This window comes from Dreissena polymorpha, chromosome 2, assembly GCF_020536995.1.
Source record: "Dreissena polymorpha isolate Duluth1 chromosome 2, UMN_Dpol_1.0, whole genome shotgun sequence".
In the NCBI taxonomy this organism is placed as follows: Eukaryota; Metazoa; Mollusca; class Bivalvia; order Myida; family Dreissenidae; genus Dreissena; species Dreissena polymorpha.
The window spans coordinates 22,987,585-23,013,738 of NC_068356.1; the positions used below are offsets into that span (position 1 = coordinate 22,987,585).

The 26,154-nt window shown below is 37.0% G+C and overlaps 1 long non-coding RNA gene across 9 annotated transcripts in view; it reads left to right on the plus strand.

Moving 5' to 3' along the window:
* The window catches only part of LOC127866224 (uncharacterized), a 207,073-nt gene extending 190,027 nt beyond the window's left edge, over positions 1 to 17,046 (plus strand). For 5 of the 9 annotated variants that reach the window (XR_008042894.1, XR_008042895.1, XR_008042896.1 and 2 more), the window contains 4 exons: positions 10,104 to 11,627; positions 12,127 to 12,238; positions 13,494 to 13,623; positions 14,184 to 17,046. This is a non-coding gene — a long non-coding RNA (uncharacterized LOC127866224). The remainder of the gene's footprint in view (positions 1 to 10,103; positions 11,628 to 12,126; positions 12,239 to 13,493; positions 13,624 to 14,183) is intronic. The other 4 variants (XR_008042900.1, XR_008042902.1, XR_008042899.1 and 1 more) reach the window with 4 other exon arrangements.
* The last annotated feature ends 9,108 nt before the right edge of the window (positions 17,047 to 26,154 follow it).

The window sequence follows — 26,154 nt, forward strand, 5'->3', positions numbered from 1 at the left end:
CTTCATTTATTCCATTGGCTGATTTGAGTATACCACCAGAACATTGGAAACATATCCGCGTCTTTGTAACACTGTTTTACTGTATGAAACAATTTTATCTCGAATGAAAAGGCTTAATAGATAGAACAGTTTTACACTCAATTCTCGACATCAATACAGTTTGTGCGTACACCTTTTATTTTCAGAGTATTACCAGCGCAAGAGCGTTTATACTTAAAAGGCTATGTTCTCATATTTAGTACTTACTTCCTTATTCCTGTCAACATGTTAACATGTAAAAGTATAAAGAGCAATGGAAGCGAGGCCTCACTTTAAAGCATTGCATTTCAACCCGCGAGGTATATCGGGTCAATTCGCGGACATTCAGAGTTTATATACAGGTCATCACCGGAGTTGGCGGCCAGTAAAATGATCGTTATATAACAAAGACGCTATCCGTGAACTAGGTGACCTGGAATTTTCTTTAGACCAGAAATGTGTTAAATGAAGATATTCAGCAATATAATTATGGTATGTAAATAATAGATTCTTAATGTGTTTTCAACAATACAATGATAAATATTATTGTTGATAAATTTAGCAATAATCATTCGTCCATATTGCCTAATGTACTAAAGTGATATTATGAGCATGTAAAAGTTTATAGGTGTCTATTGCAACCGTTGATTATTTTTGATGTTTCTACTTCATATACACTTATATTAATTAATGCAGCATCATCATACTAAAACAATATACCAGAAAGAGAAAAATAATGCATTTGAATATCAACCGTACTTTCGTTTGACAACTGATCATGCGTTTACGAGTTGAACCTAAATTTAGTTTTAGTGCAGATTTGTTCATACGACACAAAGACACGAAATTGTTTTACGGATCATTTCAGCTTACAGGACTGGGTGGGTCACGTAAGAATATCGAATATAAAATATATTTTTATAAACAACTGGTAGCAAGGTGAGTTGCAGATAATTAATCAGTAACCACATTTTAACTAACTATTTTGACCTGTTAATTCTTTTCAGCTCAATTCAACAGTGCAAAATGCCCATAATATCACTTTAAGCATTAGCACGATGATAATTGATACTGTTTATAATCGAATCAAATAGCAATGCCCGACAAACCACTAAAACAGGTTTGTTCGAAGAACGCGCCTATAAATACGGATACTTCTCGTGTGGCCGGTTGACTCATATGTTTAAATTTCACTTCCATTCTTCTTTTGGTTTTCTGTTTTGTATCTATAGGTTTATGACCAGCAATATGTTATAATGTAAAATAAGCCGCGAAAACTCCCCGTAACATCCCGTACTGCGTGTGATGCAGCTAAGAACTGCACAGAAAAAGACATTCGCTATCCTTGATCTCATTCATTAAACTATTTACGCCGTATATCTTTTTTAAAGATATTTCTTGTTTATTTTTATGCCCCCGGTAGGGTGGCAAAATAGCAGTTAAACTGTATGGCAGTCCGTCCGTCTGAAAACTTTAACATAGGCCATAACTTTTGCAATATTAAAAATCGCAATTTGATATTTGGCATGCAAGTGTATCTTATGGAGTTGCAAAATTTAAGTGGTGAAAGGTCAAAGTCATCCTTCAAGATTAAAGGTAAAAACAAATCCAATGGAAGTAACACACTTAAAAGGGAGATAATTTATATTTAGCATTTGGCAGGTACAGATCATTTTTACAAGGGAAGTAGTATTTGTAAAGGGTTATAATCAAAAACAAAAATATATAATCAAAGCAGCGCAGTAGGGGCATTGTGTTTCTGACAAACACATCTCTTGTTAAAAAAAGAATTACACATTGCTATGAACTGTACTTAACTATGTATTTTTCGTTGTTTTAAACCCAAAAATGTTAATATTAAGTTTTTGGGGCATAACATATTGATACAACGCTATTCTGAGTTCTTATTGGTAAAACAATAATTGCAATATTCTAAATATCAATTATAGACGCAACGTTTGGCATTGAAGAGCAGGTGTGTTAAGTATTTTGTTGCAGGGCAAATTTATTTGTCACTAAGTCTAAACCAATCGGGTTTTAGTTTACTTTCTATTTTCTTTTCAGCAAACACTATAAGCCGCCAAGATAAAAACATCGTTGAAGTGAAAGTCGATGACAATCCTGACCCCTTCGCTTAAGTAATTCAGCACAAAAACGTCTTGCGTCAGAGTAGCAAGCCTCCAAACATCTTCTCCCATGTTGGCTTCATCAACACTTCTTACAGCGGAGCCTTGACGAGTTCGACTTCCATCCCAGCATCGATGTTGCTTAGCAACAATTCAATGCTGGGAATTGACAAATTGTTCTAGACGAGTCGCTTACACAGAAACAAACTGATCCAACAGATAGAGCAGGTGTTGCGTGACTTGTCCCTTATTGCGACTGACCTCGATAAGTTGCTCTCGAATAATGTTAACCTTATGCCAGTATGGGATTGACGCCATTTAACAACAGTTGTTGTTGAGAATTCCCGGGTTTGAGGTGGCAACTTTGGCGTCGGGACTCGCTCCATCTCTGTCTATGGCCCAGTCAAAGCAGCAGCAGCAGCAGCAGCAACAAGAACAACAAGTAGTATCTGAGCGATGCTCTGGGATACGGGGCTTCATGTATGTGCTTAAAGTGTCATCCCAGAATAGCCTGTGCAGATTGCTCATATATTAAGTCCTATTAAGGTGTCATCCCAGAATATCCTGTGCAGATTGCACATACATTAAGTCATATTAAAGTGTCATCCCAGAATATCCTGTGCAAACTGCACATACATTAAGTCCTATTTAAGTGTCATCCCATATTAGTTTGTGCAGACTGCACATACATCAAGTCATATTAAAGTGTCATCCCAGATTAGCCTGTGCAGACTGCACATACATTAAGTCCTATTAAAGTGTCATCTCTGATTAGCCTGTGCAGACTGCACATACATCAAGTCATATTAAAGTGTCATCCCAGATTAGCCTCTGCAGACTGCACATACATTTAGTCCTATTAAAGTGTCATCCCAGAATATCCTGTGCAGACTGCACATACATTTAGTCCTATTAAAGTGTCATCCCAGAATATCCTGTGCAGACTGCACATACATTTAGTCCTATGAAAGTGTCATCCCAGGTTAGCCTGCGCAGACTGCACATACATCATGTCCTATTTTCCAAGAATGAGGCTCATATAGTTCACTTAACATCAGTCCTTTTTCTGCCTGATTGAAGAAAAGCTCCTAACATCAAATGTGAATTATTCATTTTTAAATTGATCAAACTTGGAAAATAAATAATAAATAAAAGTTGATCTGATATCAATTTTAGTCATAGAAGGTCAGAACATAGTTTTGTCTATTTTTGGGCCAAAATTCAAACCCTGAACCAAAATTTTCTCCTTGCATAATTAAAATATCTGCTTAAATCGATTGTTGAATTCTCTTTAATTTGAGTAAAAAAATATTTAAATGCATTCAGCACATTTAAAAATTGTTTTCTTCATTTATTTTCAATATTTAATTTAATTCCTGCATTTTGTTTTAAGAGCCTGTTCCTCCTGGTCCAGGACCTTTGGACAAATGTTCAAATAGTACTACCCACAGGATGAAGCCACTCTGAATCCGGGGCTCCATACTTTCTTGGCCAGGGGCCAAGACTACCTCGTCAATAAGGTGTGTTGGTAATTTAATTTACCATGTATAATTTGTAGTGTTTTACTCCAAATGTCAATAAAAATAGTTTGTGTGTGTTTAATATTAATAAAACTCTATTCGTACTGCTAACTAAAACAAATCATTTATGTAATTGTAAACTATTTATAATAGCTGCCATTTGTATTGCCTTGAAAGGGCTTGATGGGAGTGGAAGCATACAAATTTGTCCTTGTCTGTAATTTTCCCTGTCCTTCCTTTCATCCTTATTTAAGGCCCAAAGGGACATATAATGTTTTTATCAAGTGTTTAGTTTATATCTCATTTGTATGAAGATCCATCAAACATACTTTATTTCTTAAATATATTTTTAATCAAACAACATTGATTGACTTCTGATATAACTGATGCCATTATTGCGAATATTCAAAAAGGAACATTTGTTTGCTTTTGGGGTAAGACAGTCAATTATTGTTTTCAGTGGAGTGAGGAAGTTTACATGTTTCCGCAGGTGCTCGTAAACATATCTATTTTCTTACTTTGCTGAGAAAAAGAATTCTCGGTATTACCCCAAAAGCTAACAAATTTCCCATTTAAGTTAAATTTACAAGGACTATTAACCCATTTATGCCTAGCGTCTGGAAAAAAGGCCTTGGTCAGCAGCGTAGACCTGATTAATAGAATAAGTACAAAAAAAAAATATTAAATGTTTAACCAGATGGTTTTCCTTCTTTTTGTTATGCAGCAAAAAATTGGCTAATAGATAAATAAGCTGTGATGTGGAAAAATGGGGCCTAATGCATGTGCTTAAATTGTTGTCACAGATTAGCCTGTGCAGCCCACACAGGCTAATCATGGACAACACTTTCCTCTTAAAGGTATTTTTCATTGAACAAATAATCCTCTTTATGAAAATCCAGTCTAGTCAGAAAGTACCCTCCCTTATAAGCTGATGTGAATTTCACATGCTTATCTGAGACGACACTTTCTAACATTAGTGATCCGCATATTGGCTTATGAAAATACATCTCTGAAAATGGAGTAAAAATAGATATAAATGAACAGATAAGTATAGCATAAGCCAAAACTTTTCTTGTTTTTATACAAAATGACTTAATTGTATTTATCTTCATGCTATTAAGGACAAGGAACCAATAAAATGCCAGATTAGAAATTCATGTTGTTGAAAACCTTCCCAGCCAGTCAAGAGGCATAATTTGTGATAGATTGTAAAATAATTTGCAACAAGTTCCTATCACCCACTGTGTTGTTGTTGTTTTCAGCAGAGCACCAGCATTGATATCGAGTTGGCCCAGCAACCGCACCAGTCCCGCCTGCAGGAGCCCCAGTCCAGAACGACCCTTCCCCTCCCTTGACTTCTAGCTCCTCTCCCTTTACCGCCTGCCTCAAAAAGTCAGCATCGTTGAACAACTCCGTTCTGCAGCAAATTCTGAGCATGATTCTGTTCTGAACAAACGCAATGCCCACGTCACGTTTTCCAAACATAAGTCTGGGTAGTTTTGTTAAGCTAGAGTTCCACGTGGGCCTGAAAGGGACGAGTGTTACAGACACAAACAGTTATAGCAGTAGTTATGGTAACGCTAACAGTCAGTTGTTGCTGTTGGACATCACAACAAATATCATGAAGAATAAAAAATTCAATAAGTTGTTCCAATCTTTATGAGACAAACAGAAATTGAACGGAAGAAAATCAAGGAACAATAAAAGCGTAAGCTTTCCTAGTGGGATACATCTGCTGTTGATAGTTTGGACAACAGTAGGGTTGCGGACTGCCCCAGATTGTCCTCTCAGCGGCCAAAATATCATAATAGAACGGACTTTTGGCAATGTTACTGACACAGAAAGGCAATAATGACTTGGTTGTCAATACCCAGAGCACGATACATCCATGCTGACAAAGAAAGGCAGTAATGACTTGGTTGTGAACACCCAGAGCGCCATACATCCATGCTGACACAGTAAGGCAGTAATGACTTGGTTGTGAACACCCAGAGCACAATACATCCATGCTGACACAGAAAGGCAGTAATGACTTGGTTGTGAACACCCAGAGCACAATACATCCATGCTGACACAGAAAGGCAGTATGACTTGGCTGTGAACACAATACACCCATGCTGACACAGAAAGGCAGTAATGACTTGGTTGTGAACACCCAGAGCAAGATATTTCCATGCTGACACAGAAAGGCAGTAATGACTATGCTGTGAACACCTTGAGCAAGATATATCCTTGCTAACACAGAAAGGCAGTAATGACTATGCTGTGAACACCCGGAGCATAATACATCCATGCTGACACAAAGTTAGTAATGACTATGCTGTATACACCCGGAACACAATACATCCATGCTGACACAGAAAGGCAGTAATGACTTGGTTGTGAACACCCAGAGCACAATACATCCATGCTGACAAAGAAAGGCAGTAATGACTTGGCTATGAACACATAACACGATACACCCATGCTGACACAGAAAGGCAGTAATGACTTGGCTGTGAACACAGAGCACAATACATCCATGCTGAAACAGAAAGGCAGTCATGACTATGCTGTGAACACCCAGAGCACGATATATCCACGCATACGCAGAAAGGCAGTAATGGCAATGCTGTGAACACCCAGAGCAAGATATATCCATGCTGACACAGAAAGGCAGTAATGGCTATGCTGTGAACACCCAGAGCAAGATATATGGATGCTGACACAGAAAGGAAGTAATAACTATGCTGTGAACACTCAGAGCACAATACATTCATGGTGACACAGAAAGGCAGTAATGACTTGGTTGTGAACACCCAGAGCAAGATATATCCATGCTGACACAAAAGGCAGTAATGACTTGGCTGTGAACACAGAACACGATGCACCCATGCTGACACAGAAAGGCAGATATGACTTGGCTGTGAACACAGAGCACAATACATCCATGCTGACACAGAAAGGCAGTTATGACTTGGTTGTGAACACAGAGCACAATACATCCTTGTTGACATAGAAAAGTAGTAATGACTTTGCTGTGAACTCAGAGCACGATGCATCCATGCTGACACAGAAAGGCAGTAATGACTTGGATGTAAATACCCAGAGCACAATACATCCATGCTGACACAGAAAGGCAGTAATGACTTTGCTGAGAACTCAGAGCACGATACATCCATGCTGAGACAGAAAGGCAGTAATGACTTGGATGTAAACACCCAGAGCACAATACATCCATGCTGACACAGAAAGGCAGTAATGACTTTGTTGTAAACACTAAGAGATCCATACATCCATGGGGTGTGCAACAGACGCAAATTACGCCCACTATTTTGAACAAGGTGCTTAAAGTGAACACGTCTAGTTTCTGTTATGAGCACTTAGCACTCCGAGTCCAAAAGGCCTCGCATTGAATTGATGTGAGAAAAGGCTTTGAAAAATAACAGCAGTTTTGTTGTGTGGTCCAATACGCCCTTCGACTCTCAACCTGAAGAAATCAAAACTCAAACTGGTCTCTTAGCAATATCAGCAAGGCCAGCATGTCATCTCAGCTTCTTGAACTTCAGGTGAGACCTTACAGTGTTAATTATTTTGTTGAAATTGGGGCCGAAATTCAGCCCCATTCTTATCTCATAAAGTCTATATCCATGATTACTGGCTAAAGTTCTCAATTCATGGTTTCCCGGAAGAAAAAGAATGTTTTGATTGCAACATTGAGTTAATCAGAACTCAAATTCAGCCTTTGGCAATATCAGCTAGGCCAGCATATCAGCTTAGCTTCTTGAGCTTCAGGTGAGATCATACAGTGTTATTCATTTGACGAAATTGGGGCCAAAATTGAGTCCCATACCTAATCTTAAACAGTTTATTTTTTCCATAATTACTGGCTATAGTTCTCAATTCAAGGTTTGACCCGAAACAATGTTTTAATAGGTTACAAATTGAGTTTGTTTCCTTATGCAGCTCTATAAGTTGAACCGTAGTGCAATTTATCTTGATAGCACTTATTCTCAATTTTTTAAATTATGTTTAGCAAAAACTACAACCATTTTCCCAATTTAATTCAAAACACTATGATTTTTAATTGTCCCAATCCAAAAATGGTAAAAATAAACTCTGCACAGAGCTAGCCCCTAGTTATAGCACATGTTAAAGTTTTTTATCAGAATAACTGGCTTAATTATACACCCACAAACGAAGTTTAGGAGGTTTATAGAAGTGAACTTGTCTGTCGGTCTGTCTGTCGGTCCGTATTAAGTGTCCGCTCTCTAATTCAAGTAGTTTTCATCCGATCTTCACTAAACTTGGTCAGAACTTGCATCTACATGATGCCGAGGCTAAGTTCGAACATGGGCCTTGTCGGGTCAAAAACTAGGTCACGGTGTCACTTAGTGCGTTTTAAACATTCAGCATGATGTCCGCTCTCTTATTCAAGTAGTTTTCATCCGATCTTCACCAAACTTGGTTAGAAGTTGTATCTAGATGATCTTAAGGCAAAGTTCAAACATGGGCCTTGCCGGGTCAAAAACTAGGTCAAGGGGTCACTTAGTGCGTTTTTTAACATTCAGCATGGTGTCCTCTCTCTTATTCAAGTAGTTTTCATCCGATCTTCACCAAACTTGGTCAGAAGTTTTATCTAGATGATCTGAAGGCCAAGTTCGAACATGGGCCATACCAGATAAAAAGCTAGGTCACAGGGTCACTTAATACGTTTTACACATTGAACATGGTGTCCGCTCTCTATTTCAAGTAGTTTAAATCAGATCTTCACCACACTTTGTCAGAAGTTGTAACTAGATGATGTGTAGGTCAAGTTCGAACATGGGCCATGCCGGGTCAAAAACTAGGTCACGGGGTCACTTAGTGTGTTTTAAACCTCACCATGTTGTCCACCCTCTAATTCAAATAGTTTTTATCCAATCTTCACCAAAATTGGTCAGAAGTTGTATCTTGATAATGTTTGGGTCAAGTTTGAATATGGGTCATGCCAGGTCAAAAACATGGTCAGTTGGTCAGTTACTGCGTTTTGAACATCACAATGTTTTCTGCTCTATAATTCAAGTAGTTTTCATCCAATCTTCACCAAACTTGGTTAGTAGTTGTATCTAGATGATGTCTAGGTCAAGTTTGAATATGGGTCATGCCGGGTCAAAAACTATGTCACGGGGTATCTTAGTGAGTTTTAAACCTCACCATGTTGTCCGCTCTCTAATTAAAGTAGTTTTCATCCAATCCTCACTAAACTTGGTCACAAGTTTTATCTTAATGATCTCTAGGCTAAGTTAGAACATGGGCCATCCCGGGCCTAAAACTAGGTCACCAGGTCACTTTGTGCATTTTTTAACATTCAGCATGGTGTCCGCTCTCTAATTCAAGTAGTTTACATTCGATCTTCACCAAACTTGGTCAGAAGTTTTATGGAGATGATCTTATGGCCAAGTTAGAACATGGGCCTTTCTGGGTCAAAAACTAGGTCAAGGGGTCACTTAGCGCGTTTTAAAAATTGAGCATGGTGTCCGCTGTTTTTTGTGAAGATGACATGCAAAATATTATGTGTCAATGCGGCATGTGGGGGTATTCGTCACGTCTGTGACAAAGCTCTAGTTTGCTTATTTCACTTAGTTTAATAACTATTTTGAACTCACATCTATTGTTTCTTATTAAATGCCATACAGTTATATTGTCTCACATTAAAAGTTGTTAAGTCTCAGGTATAAGTCATAAACTTTCACATTTAAAGGTGTGCAGACTCACATTTAAAAATGTAGATTGTTACATTTAAAGTTGTGTTGTCTCACATTTTAAATTGCTGAGTATCATTTAAAATTATGAAGTCTCACATTTAAAGTTCTATAGTCACACAATTAAAGGTGTACAGTCTCACTTGCTCAAGTAATGCCTGTTTTTGATTTACAAAAAAATAAATATTACACCTTGCTACAAACACAAAAAATTCCAATTTCAAGTTGGTGCGCGTAAAACATTGATACTACGTTATTCTGAGTTCTAATTAGTGAAAAATTAATTGCAATATTCTAAATATCAATAATAGGCACAATGTTTGGCATTTAAAAAACAGGTCTGTAAGGTAAGGTGTTGCAAGGCTTATTCATGTGTCACTAAACAATCCGGTTTAAGTTTACTTTCCATTTCCTTTTCAATGAACTTAACTAGCAAACATGACAAACGTCATTGAAGTGAAAGTCGATGACAACCCCCTTCTTGCACAAATACTACAATTGCTTAAGAAATTCAGCACGAAGACGTCTTGCGTCAGACTACCAAGCCTCCTAGCAATATCTTCTCCCATGTTGGCTACATCAACACTTACAACAGCAGAGCCTTGGTGAGTTCGACTTCCGTCTCGGCATCGATGTCGCTTAGCAACAATTGGATGATGGGCGTCGACAAATTAGGCCGGACAAGTCGCATAAACTGAAATGATCTGATCCAACAGGTAGAGCAGGCGTTGCGTGACACGTCCGTTAATGTGACTGACCTCGATATGTTGTTCTCGAATAATGTGAACCTTAGGCCTGGAGAGCAGTATGCGATTGACGCCATTCAACAACAGTTGTTCTTGGCAATTTTCAGGTTTGGGGTGGCGACTTCAGCGTCAGGACTTGCTCCATCTCTGTCTATGGCCCAGTCGCAGCAGCAGCAGCAACAAGAACAATAAGTAGTATCTTAGCGGTGTTCTGGGATATGCGGCTTCATGTATGTGCTTAAATTGTCATCCCAGATTAGCCTGTGCAGACTGCACCTACATTAAGTCCTATTAAATTGTCATCCCAGATTAGCCTGTGCAGACTGCACATATATTAAGTTCTATTAAATTATCATCCCAGATTAGCCTGTGCAGACTGCACCTACATTAAGTCCTATTAAATTGTCATCCCAGATTAGCCTGTGCAGACTGCACATACATTAAGTTCTATTAAATTGTCATCCCAGATTAGCCTGTGCAGACTGCACATACATTTAGTCCTATTAAATTGTTATCCCAGATTAGCCTGTGTAGACTGCACATACATTAAGTCCTATTAAAGTGTCATCCCAGATTAGCCTGTGCAGACTGCACGTACATAAAGTCCTATTAAAGTGTCATCTCAGATTAGCCTGTGCAGACTGCACATACATTAAGCCCTATTTTCCCAGAATGAGGCTCGTATACTTCACTTAACATCAGTATTTTATGTGCCTGAAAAGTTCCTAGCATCAAGTGGGAATTATGTGCTTTTAGATTGATCACACGTAAAATGCAAATAGCACTTGATCTGATATCAATTTTAATCATAGAAGGTCAGGAGTGGCATTCCAGAAGCATATTAAGTTAAATTTTATTTTTACCCTTAAATTGGGAATTTTTCTTCAGTGTTTTATTTCATACTGCAATAGTTAGGCATCGAAAATTACATCAAAATAACATCATTATGTCAATGTTATTTGAGAGTTACCAAAAAAATTTGCATGTCTTTATTGAGTAAAGAAATGCAAAACATTGTATTTTTTAACTTAAGTGAAAATATTTAAGAAATGACTTAAGATGTTTCTGGAATACCACCCATGGGCATTAAGTTTTGTATATTTTCGACCGAAATCCAGCCCCTGAACCAAAAGTTTATCCTTGCAGAAAAATCTGCTTTAATAAAATTGTAAAAATTATATTTAATTTTAGAAAAATAATTATGTAAAAGCCTTCAGCTCATTTCAATTTTTTTTTCTTCATTTATTTTCAATAATTATTTAAATTTCTGGATTTTGTTTTAAAAGCCTGTTCCTACAGGAACCCATGCAATCATAGATCGGTACCTAGCTGAACAACAGGCTGTCTGGTCAGCTGGGCCCAGGGCCCAGTGACACTTCCTGGCCCAGGACCTTGGGGCCAATGCTCAACTAGTCCTACCCGCAAGGTGGAGCCACACTGAACCTGGGGCTCCATACTTTCTTGGCCAGTGGCCAAGATAGCCTCGTCAATTAGGTAGGTTGGTAATGTAATTAATTATTTATAATGTGCAGTGTTTCACTCAAAATTTCAATTTAAACAGTTTGGGTGTGTTTAATATTGATATAACTCTATCCTGGCTGCTAACTTAAACAAATCATTTATGTAAGTGTTAAATATTTATAATAGCCGCCATTTGTATTGCCTTGAAAGGGCTCAGTGGGGGGGCATACACATGTGTCCTTGTCTGTAATTCTCCCAGTCCTTCCTTTCAGCCTTCCTTATGTCCGTTCCACCTTTTTAGTGTTGCACGTTACTTAATAAATATTGGTTCCAGCGGAAAAAAGATGTTTGTGTCAACTGTACAATTTATAGAAGGCTATGTTTGTATCAAGTGTTTAGTTTTTATCCCATTTGTATCAAGATCCTTCAAACATAATTTATTTCTTAAATATTTTTTTACTCAAGCAACATTGATTGACTGCTTATATAATTGATGCCATTTCAGAATGCAATTAAATTATTTTGTTTTCAGGGACACATTCCTGGGATGCCCTAAGGTCTTTCTATCTGTTCACAGAAGTCTTATACTCACAAGTTCAAGCCCAGAAGCGATGTCCACATTATCAAACTCTGCATCTCAATAGGTAAGTAACCCTGTTGTTGCAAACGAGTTCACTGTGACAAAGCATTCAGGAGACCCAGTCGTAATAGCCTCAACCTTTTGCTTTCACAAATACCCAATAGGTAAAATTCATTACAAACTGGGGTTTCTGCACTTCAATTAATTGACCAGTTTATCTAATCTAAGTGGGTTCAGCCACAAACTACTGTTTCTTATATAGAAATGTGTAGAAAATGCAAAAGTTTCAAGCTAAACCCTCGAATTTGCATTTTAAATTTAACATCTATAGTTACATTACAACTCAAAACCACAACAACAATAACATGAAACAATTTATCAGCAGGTACCAACATATTTGACTCTTTAAATCTGGACAAAATCAGGTTCCATATTAACTGTAAATATGGTTTTAAAACTAACATTGAATTACGAAGAGGGATCAGTGATGTTCGTAGCTTTTAGTTTAGGGGTGAACATGTCTGTCGGTCTGTCCGTATTAAGTGTTTAAATATGGGTCATGCCGGGTCAAATCATAGGTCACGGTGTCACTAAGTGCGTTTTAAACATTCAGCATGTTGTCAGCTCTTTGATTCAAGTAATTTTCATCCAATCTTCACCAAACTTAGTTTGAAGTTTTATTTAGATGATCTCTAGGCCAAGTTTGAACATTGGCCATGCCAGGCCAAAACCTAGGTCACGGGGTCACTTAGTGCGTTTAATGCATTGAGCATGATGTCCGCTCTCGCTCTCTTATTGACGAAGTTTACTTCCGATCTTCACCAAACTTGGTCAGAAGTTCAATATAGATGATCTCTAGGCCATGATTGAACACTGGCCCTTCCAGGGAGAACAAACTAGGTCACGGGGTCACTTAATGCGTTTTACACATTCAGTATGGTGTCTGTCCCCTTTTTAAGTACTTATCATCCCCTCTTCAACAAACTTGGTCGGAAACTTAATCTAGATGACCTTTGATGTTCGAATATGGGCTATCCGGGCTAAAAACTAGGTCAAGGGGTCACAGGTGCGTTTTACACATTTAGCATGGGTTTCCCTATTTCAAGTACCTTTCATCCCCTCTTCATGTGGGGGTATTCGTCACATCTGTGACAAAGCTCTAGTTTGTTTGTTATTAAGTTAATGAATGGCTTTATGAGAGAGTATCATGTGTGTTGCCAGGGTTGAACCCGCATTTTGATACTTTACAATTTTATTGAAATGCTTATTAAGTCTTAAAAATTGTTGTCTTAATTTATACATTGCATACTAAATTGCAGAAACCCGGATAGCAAGGCGTTGAGTTTGTTCTTGAAGCATTTGCACCTTAAGCAGTCATCATCTTGATATTCTGGAATCTCCATGGTGAAGGACCCTCAGTCTGTGAACAAAATGCAGAGCGAACCTCAGGTGAGTGTTCAAGTCATGTGCATGTTTTTTTACGCCCCCAAGTTCATAGATGTGTGGGTGAATGTAGATATACCTTTGTCCGTCCATACGTACATCCTGCTGTTGGATTTTTATGCATAGTCTAAACTCGAAAAGTATTGTTTCTAGTGTGATTAAACTAAACATATTTTCCATTCCATACTTTGAGCTTGCCTACTTATGTATTTTGAATTCGTTTTCTTTGACATATGTGGAATTTTGAGAAAAAAGCAAATTGTGGTTGAATGGTGGCAAACCCTTTCACTACTTCAAAAAAACAACATTTGATTCCGAAGGCAAAATGTATATTCATCAAATCACAATCCAAATGATTTGGTAATAAAAAGAATACACTTCAATTAAATCATTTATTATTAATTATTATTTTATGAATAGTCTCAGGACCATCATTTTCTCGATGGATTCAAATCAGATTAGTTGTATCATTTTGAAATACCAAGTGCTCTGCGTGTTCTTTTTTTCCATCGGTATCAAAAATAAAATGAAAAACTGACAATTACAGTAACAAGTCTTTTTTTCAGATGCCTTTTGACGAAATCAAATCATCCAGTCAGAAACACAGACTGTTGCAGCAGTTGTGACCATATTGACCCCAGTCAAACCTAAGAAGCTCAGAGATAAATACTGATTTAGTTCTGCTAGTCTCTACATACCGCCTGGTTTGGTCAGCACTTACTCTGACTCTTTGAATATTATGACGGATGGAAATGAATGACCTTGTTCAAATCGAAATGGCAGAATGACACATCACAAGAATTCAAGCGGAAAGCCAGAAAGTCATGTCAATAGCCACATTTTTTATGGCACCAGCCAAGTTGTATTCAAAGACAAACAATAGTTTATGCTCTATTGTGTATGTGACCAGCCAAGTTGTATTCAAAGAAAAACAATAGTTGACGTTTTATTTTCTATGTGACCAACCAATTTGTTTGTATAGGTCCCTGGTTTAACAAAGCATTTAAAGTAATTTTAAAAGCACACATATTGCATGTCTATGCAATGTCTTTGCCTGTATTATGAAACTTTCACTACAGATATTGATCCTGATGATGGTAAATAAATGGGAAATACAATGTTATCAAAGATTTTTTAAGATTGCCAAAGCTGTTTAAATGATGCTGGTAACTGGAAAAAAAATATTGGAATATTTTCATGTTATAAGACGAGTTTCAGTTGTCTGTTTTTAACCCGTTAATATAGATAAGCTAATTTAAAATATTTGTTCAGAAAGGTGTAAAATGTTTACGCTTCAGATTTTTGTCTATCAACTTTCTGAAAACAATACTAGTCAATTGGCTCATTTGGGTCGGTATTCGATCATGAATCTTTTTTAGTAACATACTATGTATTTCATGGGAATATAAATAAATTATGTGCAAAATTATTTAATCTACCTAAAATAATCGATTCTGTATTTACTACTAGTACTTTGTTGATTTCAGTGGATATTGTTTGTTAAATGATTAGAGTATGACTCTTGTTGAAAAGCTTTAAATGAAACTGAATTAAAAAATAAATATTTAATTTGTTTTAGAGTTTTATGAAAAATGGCTAAAGATTGTTAAGTTGTGTTCTTTTATCATATACTAACATGGTCATACGTGTTAAAATTTGTTTTCAGACATAATAGTTTATTATGCTTTATATTTGTATATGTACATAACGACGACCAGATTGTATCCTCTTTAATCAGTGAGTAATTTAATCAAGATTTCTTGATCACTGTATCAAGTGTATATGTATATTTTGCAATATATACATATAGCAACTGTAAAACAATTGTATTTTAAATGTAATGTATTCATGTATTGTTGCCATTTTTATAAGATAAACTCACTGTAAACATTAATTTGTACAAACCATTGTTATAAAAAACATTTCTTGTGCCAATGCTAAAATATGTATTAAACTGTTAAAATAATGTACAGTAACAACTTCTGAAGAGAAAAATATTCTTAAGGCAATAGAAACACATTGTTATATGAAGTGCTTTTTATTAAGATCACCTACTTAAAATTTGTTTAATTTTGTTTTAGATTATCTAAAGAAAAAATAGTACCATGTAATTTGAAATCAGTCAATGAGAAATTAAGGGAGTGTTGCCATATGCTAACAATAGTCAAGAAATGAAATTTTCTCTATTAGTAATACAACAGAGCAATACAATTTGCTTAAACAAGAGCACCGCATAAAGGGTGCCACGCTCGGCTACGGGTGCAGTTTTGAATAAATGAAAGCTTGTCTGAATTTATTTTAGAGGTCACTGTGACTAGACCATTGACCTAGTGACCCCAAATCGGGTGTGGTGTGTAGAACTCATCAAGGTGCATCTACATATGAAGTTTGAAAGTAGTAGTTGGAAGCACTTTGATTTTAGAGCCAATGTTAAGATTTTAGCACGACGCGGACGGCGGACGACACGACGATCTGTATGACAATACCTCGAATTTTCTCCGAAAATACCGAGCTAAAAATAAAAACTAAGATGTTTGCTTTGCAATTTTTTTTAAATATACACTTATGAATGTGCTTATATTAAACGTCAACAGTATTGGCATATTGCTTACGATAAAGTTTGACATTTTATTAGTTTTGTAACAGTGTGTTTCACCTTTCACATTGACAATCCCACATTTGCTTTCAGTGGGGCCAGTTTCTGTAACTCTTCCACTACAAGTTCAGCAAATGTGTTATGACCAGATTTTCTCATATTTGGGAATGTTTATATTTAACTTTTATTGAATGCATGGAACATGTTTGTTCTGTTTTTTAATAGCTGAAAATAGCTTGATGTTTGTAAATTGTGTGCCATGTTGATCAATTGATACATAAAAAAAAAACACATTTTGCGTTAATTTGTATGTGTAGCTAAACAACACATGTTACCAAATACAAATTTAATTATTTGGTAACAATATAATTATTGTGCTATATTCGTAATACCGTATGAAATGCAATATTAATTAAAATGTGTTTATATGTTTGTCTACGTCAAATAATCATTTGAATAAGTAAATATAGGGTAATGATGTCTATGGAAAGTACCCGTAGGCACGTTTCAATTGCTTGTGTACCTCATATGGATCAGGGTCTGTCTAAATTATTGCATGATTGTTTATGCCAATGTCTGAATTGTGTAAATATCTTTAAAATCGTGAGATATTTGTTAAGAGGATTTTAATATTAAAAGATATAATAGCATCTAAACTTTAACCGGTCATCTTTTGCATTTATTTTTATGTGTTTATATTGTTTTGCTTACCAAGTTTAATATTGTCTATATTCGTGCGTAATTTTATTGTGGTTGTTTTGTTAAGACAGAGCGCATATCCCTAATGCTGTTGTTTTATGTTATATGTAAATAATTAAACATGTTTATTTTGGTGATTTTGTTGTCTTTACAAATAAAATCCGCAAGGATTGTCGTTTCAATTATATATAGCTTGCCCCTATTGAACCTGGGTAAAAACGTGACCATGAGCTCATTTTGTTTTATGTTGATTGCCAATATATATATATGGAAAGAAATTGTTCAAACAATGTAAAAGATGTGTATCTTAAACCCTAGCGCTTTCGACTACACGTTTTCTTCAGGGGTGTATACAGATAAAAGTTAACGATTCCAAAATACGAATGCATAATATAACTTGTTAAAACCTGCAGCCACAGGAAACAACTTATGTGTTTTAGACTGGCGCCCGCGGTGTTTATGATATCGATGAAATTGTAACAATTGAGGTTAACTTTTTGGCTTTCAGTCTTGTTTTTTAGCTCATCTATTTTTTGAAAAAAAATAATGAGCTATTGTCATTACCTTGGCGTCAATGTCCGGTTAAGTTTTGCGTTTAGGTCCACTTTTCTCAGAAAGTATCAATGCTATTGCATTCAAACTTGGTACACTTACTTACTATCATGAGGGGACTTGGCAGGCAAAGTTAGATAACTCTGGCATGCATTTTGACTGAAATATGTGCCCTTTTTATACTTGGAAAATTGAAAATTTTGGTTAAGTTTTGCGTTTAGGTCCTTTTTTTTCAGAAAGTATCAATGCTATTGTATTCAAACTTGGTACACTTACTTACTATCATGAGGGGACTGGGCAGGCAAAGTTAGATAACTCTGGCGTGCATTTTGACAGAATTATGTGCCCTTTTTATACTTAGAAAATTGACAATTTTGGTTAAGTTTTGTGTTTAGGTCCATTTTATTCCTTAAGTATCAAAGCTATTGCTTTCATACTTGCAACACTTACTAACTATCATAAGGGGACTGTGCAGGCAAAGTAATGTAACTCTGACTGGCATTTTGACAGAATTATGTGCCCTTTTTATACTTGGAAAATTGAAAATTTTGTTAAGTTTTGTGTTTAGGTCCACTTTATTCCTACAGTATCAAGGCTATTGCTTTCAAACTTCAAATACTTTCATGCTATCATGAGGTTACTGTACCTGGCAAGTTGAATTTTACCTTGACCTTTGAATGACCTTGACTATCAAGGTCAAATTATTAAATTTTGCTAAAATTGCCATAACTTCTTTATTTATGATTAGATTTGATTGATACTTTGACAAAACTACTCTTACCTGACATACCACAATAGACTCCACCCAAACCATCCCCAGTGCCCCCTCCCCTCCCCCCCCCCTAATTTTTTTTTTTGTAAGATCATCTCACAAATTACCACCACACCCTCACACTATAACCCCCCCACCTCACCCCCCCCCCCCCAAATTTTATTTTTTTTTGAAACGGTTAAAAAACAAATATTTATTTTTATTATTTTATGTTTGAAATACCGTCCAACCATCGCACCCAAGAATCCCCCCCCCCTTCCCCCGTTTTTTTTTTGCATTTTTTTCGCATTTTTGGAAGATAATGTAATAAATGTCCACACCCCGACACTATACACCCCTCTTCACTCAACCCCTCCCTCCTTTGTGATTGAAAATGAGAGTCCGTTCACTTTTAAAAAGAAAATAGATGAGCGGTCTGCACCCGCAAGGCGGTGCTCTTGTTTTAGTTATGTGTCGTTTTATTTTTGTATTTATTTATGTATGCATAATAAAATTGTGTAATAGACTGACGCCCGTAATATAAATTATATTGATGTTATAATGAAAAATATTATAATTTGCAGTGAACGTTTTGCATTCAGTATTGTGTCATATTTATTTTTCGTTTTATGATTATGTACATATACTTATTAAAATTGTGTGTTATAAAATGGTGCTTAAAATGTTTATTATATCGATTTAACGTTTAAATGATTAAAATGGAAGTTAGAATTTAGCATGAAGTTGTTTTATTTTTTATATGTCGTTTTTATTTATTCAATGGGGCTGAAGAGTATTGAGTCGCCTTGTATATATATATATATATATATATATATAGTTAGATCCAATTTTTACAATTATCAATATAAAGCATTTAATGTCAGACTTCAAAACATGCCAAAATATGTGAACATGTCCCTTTAAGGCACTTGATTACACGGCGCAAATGCTCAGGCTGGTCTCGGGCTACGCTTGGCGCATATCACACAATGCACAGTTTCGCATGACTCGGCTCAAATCGTGAATGATGCACATAATTTGGCCGTTTAGTACGTTATTGCAAGCAAAAGACAAATTGTATAACTTAATTGTCGGATTGCGAAGTTTTCTACGATGCTATGGATTGAAACCAGGAAGCATCAATGTTTTTTCGTGCACTTTTGTTTAGTGAAACTATACCTACTGCGATGCAGGAGGTGTCTTTATACAAACTTTATCTTAGTATTCACTTTTGAGCATCCATATCATACAAACGCATCAAATAACATCGTAATATCTTTTAAAACATCTGAATTTAGGCATTTTCATAGCTAAAAAAGGGATAAAAACCCAAACAAGTAAATAGTATTGCCCCTGGATAGCGACGTGTAATACATATCAAGCGACGAATCTTGTGTATATAATAAGCATTTTTATGTATTGTTCATGATATGCAAGTCATATAGATCCGATTGAAACTAGTATGGCATGAAGTAAACAACCAACACCGTATTGAGATTGAAAAAGGGCATTTATTGCAAATGCCATAAAAGTGAGGGCATTCAAAAACTTGATGCCCTAACACAATGAATGTAATACATATAAAGAACAGTGTATAAAATATGTACATTCATACAAAAACAAAACATAATAGTACATATAAACATACAAGTTATGTACAGAATGCCATAATGGGCGATAGAAAAACGCCGGGCGATAGAAAAACGCTTGTAAGCATACATGGCACTAATGAAATGAGAACACTGGGTGATAAAAACCTAAAATTAAATATGGCGGAGGTAGGGGAGGTGGTGGTTTTGAAGCGTAAGCTTTTGCGATGCAACTCGCACAAAAGCATTAACAGATCACATGACTTTTATCTATACAATGATTGGCTAATGCCTAAGCGTGCCTTTAAGGTTACACTGCACTAATGTAGTATGTAAACAAAGGTATTGAGGATAACTTCTACAAAAACAGGAAAAATCATCACAATGACATAAAAAACTTTATGTGTGCATAAACTTGGTTTTATGTATTGTTCATGATATGCAAGTCATATAGATCCGATTGAAACTAGTATGGCATGAAGTAAACAACCAACACCGTATTGAGATTGAAAAAGGGCATTTATTGCAAATGCCATAAAAGTGAGGGCATTCAAAAACTTGATGCCCTAACACAATGAATGTAATACATATAAAGAACAGTGTATAAAATATGTACATTCATACAAAAACAAAACATAATAGTACATATAAACATACAAGTTATGTACAGAATGCCATAATGGGCGATAGAAAAACGCCACCAGGGTAAACAATGGTTACCCACTGAAATGGTAACAATGGTTACCCACCGCCCATTTAGAACGGACAATGACTAGCATATAAACTATGAGTAAAAAAGCATTCACCAGTAAATACTTTAAAAATAAACAGTGCCTACTAAAGTAATACATACACGGGTGACTATTTTTACATATATACATGTAGGAGAGCTGCTGGTCGCAGCTGTAAATGTCATATCTGCTAAAGTACAAAAATCACGAATGCATCCCTTTGAGCTGCTGCCTTACACCGTCAGCTCATATGGTTATACAGTATGAGAGAAGAAATAGGGTGAAATATAGAGCCAAGAGCTGCTGCTTTAAACCGTCAGCTCTGAGCGTGAACTGTAACAAGTAAAGTAGATATTAGGAGTTGCTCCCTTAAACCGTCAACTCATATATGAGCTTGTGAAATGAGGAAAAGAGAACGAGAGCTGCTGCCTTAAACCGTCAGCTCTGAGCGTGAACTGTAACAAGTAAAGTAAATATTAGGAGTTGCTGCCTTAAACCGTCAACTCATATCTGAGCTTGTGAAATGAGGAAAAGGGGACGAGAGCTGCTGCCTTAAACCGTCAGCTCCCAGTTTTCAAGAGTTGTTGTGTAAGCTCAGTATAGGACCTATATAGTGAGAGATTGAGGGCGTATGTATTTAAGGTATGCTTGTGATTTCCATCGACCTAGTTGCTGAATTTGGGATGGGGACATGTGGTTGCTATGTGCGTGAGTTGCGCCCCCAATACGAAAAGAGTGAGCTGTAAAAAGTTTTGGATCCAAGTTCGATGCAATTACACATCTGTGTAACAGTGCTCGGAAGAATGTAGTTGAAATTGCCTCGCCGTTAGTGAAACGGAAAAGTGGACCAGGGTATTGTGGGGCTATACGTAAATAACGTAATACCGCCCGGATAGGGCACAACTGTTTGCATGCCTGACGGGATAATGGGATTGTTGCACAGCGGCCTTGTGAATGATTGTAGGCATTGACCAAGACTGATACTCCTGAAACAATTGAGCCGTTGAATGTAAAGGATAAGTTCTGCCTTTGAATGACATTCATGAAACCCATAGAGGAAGTGGCTAGTTCCCCTAATCTAAACAGCCCATAGAAGGCAAACAAAAACATAGTTCGCATAAGAACTTGGGTGTACTTGTCTGAAACCAAGACACGAAGATTTGACAATAGCAACTGAAGATGGTCTGGTGTGAAAGGATGACGCCTATCAAAGTTTTTGTGGCGACGGATGCTGTGCAGTAATTTTTTGATGACAAATGACTCTGCGGGGTTTGAAAAGCCATTAAGTTTGTGAACGTAGGTAATGGCTGAAATATATGAGGTAATGGTGGATGCCTTTAACTGACGTGCATTACATACTGCTATGAACTGGGCTAGTTGTTCTGTAGTAGTGGGCCATAGCGGTTGTTGAGGATAGTGAGTTGAATGAAAATTGTTGTAATGCTGTAGCGCATTTTGGTAACTTGCCCTAGTGGATGGGGCAAGAGACGAGTTCAAAAGATTGTAAACCTGCAAGTTCAGTTGAGCAGTAGAAGATGATCCGGAATTGCAGTTGGAACCTTGTCCATTTGTGGAGCTGAAGCTTGAAATTTCTCGATCTGTGAACGAGAGAGTAGGTCGGGTAATATGTTAAATTTACCAGGAATATGTTCAGCATTGAGTAGAATGTTAAATTTCATGCTTGCCAAAACTAGGCGACGTACTAGGTGCATAATGTGAGGTATTTTGCAGGTCTGGCGGTTAATAATATGTACTACGGCAGCGTTATCTGTGTGTAGAATAATACACTTTTCCTGTAATTCGTGGCCCCAGATCTCAATTGCCAAAACAATTGGGAACAGTTCTTTAAACGTGATATCAAAAGGTAACCAATTTTCTGACCATGTGCCAGAAAACCAATGGTGTTTAAATACTGCCCCAAAACCGATTGAGCCAGATGCATCGGTATGAAGGTGTAGGGTGTCGGAGGTTAACCAACGGCGCTTATGAAGAAGGTTTTTTCCATTAAAATGATCTGCAAAAAGCCGCCATGCATGCAGATCTTTCCTGCTTTCTTTGTTCAAAGTTATGTGATGGTTAGGATTTGTGACCTTTTTGGTAAGGTCTGTAAGGCGACGTAGAAAACTGCGACCTGGTGTTACCACCTGGCAGCAAAAGTTTAGTAAACCTAGGAGGGATTGTAATTCTTTCAGTGTGACCTTCCTGGACTTGGAGGTTTTCATCAGAAGTTCCCGAAGTTTTAAGAGCTTGTCATGTGGAAGACGTGCTTCCATTGTAAGTGAGTCTAATTCTAAACCCATGAAAGTGATGATAGGTGTGGCATTTTCGGTCTTTTCAGACTTAATGGGAACTCCAATGAGGCTGCAAAAAACAAGAAATTTTTGTAAATTTGTTTGACAAATTTGCGAGTCAGCGGGACCTAGGAAAAGAAAATCATCGAGAATATGTACCATGTGTTTAATACCCAGAAATTTTTCTGATGCGTAGTGGAGAGCAGTGCTGAACCGTTCAAAAATAGCGCAAGATGAGGATGCTCCCATAGGGAGACATTTATCGAAATAAATTTTTTCCTGGAATTTGAAACCTAACAGGTGATAATCTGATGGGTGAATGGGGATAAGACGAAAAGCTGAATCAATGTCAGTTTTGCTAAAAAGTGTACCCGGGCCCAGGTTTAAAAGGAGGTCTACTGCCTCATCAAAAGATGAATAAACTACAGTGGCAAGGGTGGGGTCAATGAAATCATTGATAGAATCACCTTTAGGGTAACTGAGGTGATGAATTAAGCGGTATTGCCCCGGTGATTTTTTGGGAACTAGACCAATGGGGCTTACGTGTAGGTTATCAAATGGTGGAAAATCGAAAGGGCCTTCTATACGACCAGCTGAAAGCTCATTTTGTATTTTTTGAGATACCAGTTGAGGGAAATCAGAACAAGATTTTAAATTTGGTGAAGTGCGAGCTTTACGGGGTCCTAAAAATCCTAATTTGAAACCTGTCATGAAACAATCTACAATATATTGTGACCATGTATACCCTGAAAGAAATGGGATTAACTGGTTGACATTTACTGGTGTGACCAAATTATAATTGTTTGGATGGCTTTGGGCCGGAACTGGAAGGGTTTCTCTTGCCAGAGAGGGACTGGGAGGCCTGTTCCTTGCTGGAGTATGAGCAGTTGAAAGCAGTGTGGGGGCCCCGGCAGAAACCACAGATATGAGGGTGGGGGCAGTTGATGCGTTGACAGTGGGTTGGTTTGTTGAAGTTCCAACATACGTTGTCCACGAAACGTTTTGGACGGTTTGAGGGGAACGATCTGCGTTGAGTGGCAGGTCTTGAGGGACGAAAGGACTGAGGATTGTGAGTATTAGTGTTTAGAGTGCTGGCCATCAGCCAGAATTCAGTGTGAATTCTGTCCCAAGGCAAAGGAACAGAAGCTCGAAACAAACGAAATTGATTGTCGTAATACTGAAAGGCTGGACCTGGACAGCGAGTAGCCAGATCTCGTATGATCTCCATGTATTTTAGGAGTTGTTGCGTTTCCCCAGGGTACTTGTGTGTTCTTACGGAAACGTAGCGAATGAACGCAGACGTCCAAACTTCAATTGAGGTGATTTTTGTACAGCGTGTAGATGGTTGGATAGAAATATGTGCATGTTTGTCCAGTTGCAGAGTGAAGTTAGAAGATTGAGAGGCAGAATTAACTGGAAGGAGAGATGAAAGTTCTACATATTTGCCTTTCCAAATGTCCTTACATAATGACTTTTTAATTTGTGGAAGTATTGGTGTGCTGATTGGTTCGGCGTAGTGCATACCAGTATCCGGAAGGAGGCCCATCATGTGCGTGCTGAGTATTTCCTGAAGATTTGCTGGTGGGTCGACCTCATCTTCTGAAGAAGAGTCGTCCGAGTAGTTGAATGGTACCTGAAGGGGTTGTTGATGTGGTAGAACAACTGCGTTGGGTGGCACGGGTCCAGGTACCTGAGGGGGTTGTTTATGTGGTAGAACAACTTCATTGGGTGGCACGGGTCCAGGATTAAAATCAACACCCTGGATGTGCTAGATTGTGTTGTTCCCAGATCCATTGTGAGCATTGGATGGACCAGTAGATGTCCCCGTTTCTTGTACTGGAATTGCTGTGGATATTGATGGTGGAGGACTGGTGGGTGTGGAGCTTGATTTCTTGGCCGTTGTATTATCACAGCAACTGCATATTGTTGTTGTTGCCGATCGTCTTTTAGTTTTCTTTGCAGGCCTCATCTGAAAATCAATTGATAGGTAATTATAAAATTAGATATTCAAATATATTCTGTGTATACTTTTCCAAGTGTTAATTGCTGGATTTGTCGTGTATAAAGCCATATAACCATGTTATTAGTAAACATTCTAAAAGGGGATTTAAATATATTCTATGTATGTACGAGATATGTTGTACAAAAGGACAATTGATTATCCCCAATTAGATAAAATAGACCCAAAAGTGTGAGTTTGATAGTCCCACAAAGATAAATGGTTAAAGGCGGAAAAATGATTCATAAGAAATGCATGAAGCTAGTAACTAAATCACGCATAAAGATATGGCATAAGGATGGCAAGTAAATCATGCCTAGATAAAAGAACAACAAGCGTGAGGCTGGTTACTACATTGTGAACAAGGGAGATAAATCTGATATTTCAATTCACAAGACTGCTGCCGTTATTTCCCTTATTTTTGTGTAAAACACACAATAATTATTGAGTAAGCAGCCAACAACTGAATAATGTATTGATAAAATAATACAATGTTAAAAGTGTGAGGTTGGTAAATTAATCACACTAAAATATAAGAAATATTATAAAAAATAGGGCATGCAGCTGGAAACTAAATCATGCCTTTATTTTATAAATAATAATAAGCGTGAGGCTGGCAACTAAATCACGCATAAATATATGGCATGAGGCTGGTAACTAAATCATGCCTTTATTTTATAAATAATAATAAGCGTGAGACTGGTAACTAAATCACGCATAAATATAAGGCATGAGGCTGTAACTTAATCATGCCTTTATGTGATAAATAATAATAAGCGTGAGGCTGGCAACTAAATCACGCAATAAATATAAGGCATGAGGCTGGTAACTAAATCATGCCGTTATGTTATAAATAAGAAAAAGCGTGAGGCTGGTAACTAAATCACGCATAAATATAAGGCATGAGGCTGGTAACTAAATCATGCCTTTATTTGATAAATAATAATAAGCGTGAGGCTGGTAACTAAATCACGCATAAATATAAGGCATGAGGCTGTAACTTAATCATGCCTTTATGTGATAAATAATAATAAGCGTGAGGCTGGCAACTAAATCACGCATAAATATAGGGCATGAGGCTGGTAACTAAATCATGCCGTTATTTTATAAATAATAATAAGCGTGGTGTTGGTAGCTAAATCACGCATAAATAAAATCTAGTGTAGGCGGATTTTAATAAATCACGACTAGATTAAATAATAATTAGCATGAAAATAGAATGACTAGCTAATTGCTAGTGTGCATGTTGTATGATGCTGCCAACGAAGTCATTTATGAGTCTGTTACTCAATCTCACAGAGAGCTAGCTGTAGCTCATCAAACATTGAA